This window comes from Mytilus californianus, unplaced genomic scaffold, assembly GCF_021869535.1.
Source record: "Mytilus californianus isolate M0D057914Y unplaced genomic scaffold, xbMytCali1.0.p SCAF_3, whole genome shotgun sequence".
Taxonomy (NCBI): Eukaryota; Metazoa; Mollusca; class Bivalvia; order Mytilida; family Mytilidae; genus Mytilus; species Mytilus californianus.
This window is the reverse complement of record NW_026262679.1, coordinates 93,146,322-93,150,164: the sequence shown is the minus strand read 5'-3', so window position 1 is coordinate 93,150,164 and position 3,843 is coordinate 93,146,322.

The window sequence follows — 3,843 nt, the reverse complement described above, 5'->3', positions numbered from 1 at the left end:
AGCTGAAAATGAACATTGGAATTACAATCGTAGCAAGTGTTCCAACTTTCAGCTGTTGTTATAAAGTTAATGCGGCAAATGCTTCCTGACAGCAGCATAGTACATCATTCTTTTAACGGAATTCTATTGTAATTACCTACATATTAAAGCAGCGAGGACATTTAAAATGTGTTTCACGTTTAACCTAGGTAAAGAGGTGGTCAAGCGGTCACAAACATTTTTTTACGTTTTTATTTGCCCTTACAAGAAGTTTGTCCAGTTGTTGCCATTGGTTGCAATCACTCACACGTTTTAATTTTATTGCCTAAAACAAGGTTGTTTGTCTTCGTTTTTGCTTTGTTTTAATTTTTTGATTTCGTTATACCGGTTACCATACATTATATATAATATATAAAGGCGGTACCAGAATCATCTCGTTTTACTTCTGATGGTTGTGAACACAAAATTTTTCCAACAAGAAACGTTTTTAAAAAAGAAGTATTAGAACTAAGTGATTTGCTATTAATTTAAAAATCGTGTGGGAAATATTTTAAAATATTTTAAAATGCATATTATCGATATTGAGAATAACATTAAAAATTATACTTTGTTTTTGGAAAAACAGTTACATTAAACTTATTTTCTGCTTATGTTAAAAAGTTTCAACACTTTTCAATGAAAACAAATGTACTTGTTTATGCATCACATTCTAACAGTTAATTTTTTTTCACAACCTGATTAAGCATCAAATGCTCCCACTGGCTGTTAAACAAGCAACAATCAATCAAGCAATCAATCAGGTACATTACACTAAAAAATTAATTGATTGAAGGTAACATTCATTAGTAACTGTCAAAGAAAAACAATGTACAAGTGTTGTATTGGGTTACTTAACGTTATTTATTCCTAAATTTACAACAAATGAGTCAAAGTTAGGAAAAAGAAAACTAAGCTTACCTTAAAAGATGGTTTCGATAATGTACTTTAAGTACAGTATGTTTATTCGAAGGGTGCAATCGACATTATAGCAAAATAAGATTTAAATACATGTAGTATATGTATAAAATAAGATGGAAATCAAAATGTAACCCTTCTCAAAAATATGGATTGAAGATTATACGAAAACGTAGACTATGGAACAATTTTTCTTATGTGTTCAACCACTTGAATTCAGTTGATACCGCTATGTAATAGAATGAAGGTTAAGAGTTTAGTAATGAAAGAGATACTGGATACAAAAATCAAGGGTTAACCGGGATATAAAATGTAGTCATCCCCTCTGGCAATAAATCCCATATTATAAAAAGTGTCTGTTTGGTTGTGAGGGATTCATAAATTCGAATCCACGTCCGGTCTGAATGGTCAAATGAGATGCCATATATAGGGTGAGTGCCGATCTCCTTGCACGTTACAGAACTCTTTCAATACCTCTGCGAAGAATCCTTATGTGGTCTTTTGCAAGACAAAAATTATGGCTCTTTTACAAATCAATCACTTTTCTATGGCATTCCAAATTTCCTCGCATTTCATCATGGTCAACCTTCCTAACAGAACCGACGTAATTTTATAATTAATAATTCGTTCACAACCTGAATATACATAAAATGTTCCAACTGACTGTTAAACAAACACCAACCAATCAACCAATCAATCAGGTATATTAAACTTAAAAAGACAAGACAATACAATACTATAATAAAGACAAAACAAGACAAGACAAGACAATAATAAAGACAAGATAAGACAATTAAGACAGACAAGACAATGTTTGTAATACAATAATAATTGAACCTGAAAAACAACAACATGAATATGCATAAAATGTTCCAACTGACTGTTAAAAAAACACCAATCAATCGATCAATTAGGTATATTAAACTTAAACAGACAAGACAAGGCAATATTAAAGACAAGACAAGACAAGACAAGATAAAACAAGACAAGACAAGACAAGACAGACCAGACAAAGACACGACAACTAAGACAGACAAGACAAGACAAGACAAGACAATGTTTATAATGCAATAATAATCGCCAGTTTCAAGTACCTGATTGATTGAATGTAATTACATCCATTAGATACCGTCAAGGTCAAACACATGAACAGATTTAACAGATTTATATTAAGTTTTTTTTTTTTAAAGAGGTTTATTCACAAATAAAAAAGGAGTCGAAGCTTTAAAAGGGAAAATAAGCTTACCTTAAAGTATGGTTTTGTTTTTGTTGAAGGCTATATTTACTACAGGTTATTTATTCGAATAGCAAATCGTTATCATTCCAAAATAAGATTTAAAGACCTGCAGTCTATTTATGAAATAAGATTGAGATCAAAATGTTGTCCCTATCTGTAATATAGGTTGGAAATATACGAAAACGTATAAACTACTGCATATTTTTTTCTTATTTGTTCAACGACTAGAAATCGTTGTGATATACTACTTTATAAGTTAACAAGTTTTACAGTTTAATATATAAAAGAGGTAGTACATACAAAAACGAAGGGTTAACTAGGGTACACAATTATGGTCATCTTCTCATGCAGTAAACCATTACTAAAATAGAGCGTCGGCTTGGTAGTGAGGAATGTATAAATACGCAGCCACATTCTATCGGATTAGCGACGTGCCGAGCTCCTTGCACGTTAACGAACTCTTTCAATAACTCCCGGAGGTAGCCTTCTGTCAGTCAAACATTCTGACCCTATCCCACATCTATCATTTTCAAGTGGCCTTTCTCATATACGATCTACCTTGCAGAATCTACCTTTTTTATAAATATAATTTTTCAAATGCTTCAGTTAAATAGATATAAGGAGATGTGGTATGAGTGCCGATGAGACAACTCTCCATCCAAGTCAAAATTTTTAAAAGTAGACCATTATAGGTAAAAGTACGGTTTTCATGCAACACGGAGCCTTGGCTCACACCGAACAGCAAGCTATAAAGGGCCCCAAAAATTACTAGTGTAAAACCATTCAAACGCGAAAACCAACGGTCTAATCTATATAAAAAACGAGAAACGAGAAACACTTATGGACCACATCAACAAACGACAACTACTGAACATCAGATTCCTGACTTAGGACAGGTGCAAACAATTGCAGCGGGTTTAAACGTTTTAATGGTACCAAACCTTCACCCTTTTTCTGAAACAATAGTGTAACATCACAACATAGAAAGACACACTATAAAATATCAACTGAAATGGTTTAACTCAATCAAAGGACATATTAACACCAGTGAACATTCACTGAACAAATAAATTAGATCTATGATACAATGTAAATACAAAATAAATAAACTAAGGGAAGAATAATAAGTATAGGAAAAATAAAAAAGACCGGAGGTTGTAACAATGATTAAGGATCACAATTACGGAATAGGAAATAATAGGCAAAGCAGTAAAAGAACTCTTACAAAAACTGTTATAAAGTCTGTTTTCTCTTTCTTTCAATTTCAGCTTTACGCTTCTAAAAAATTGCTTTTAAAATCCACGGTGTCCTTTTGTGTAGTTGCTATCAACTCTTTCCTTTCAGTTTCAGTCTTTGATTTCAGCAATTCACCTGTTTTGTTTGCAGTACACATCATGTAAGCTTAGGAAGCTAAGGACGAAATATTAGGACTTCTCCGTAAAAACATTTCAAGGTAACCAAATACAGACTCTGCAAACTTATCATGCTTATGCGTGCCGATTGTTTTTCCATCGTTGGTTGGGTGACAGTACTCCATTTACCACCAGGCAACTGGTCTTTTAAGATATGTTTAGTGAGCTGTGTTAATGCAAGGCAATATAACTGCTAAATGAATCTGAACCAAATCAGCATGCCTCCAATCATCAATGAGTTTTTTTTATAAAATGCATCCT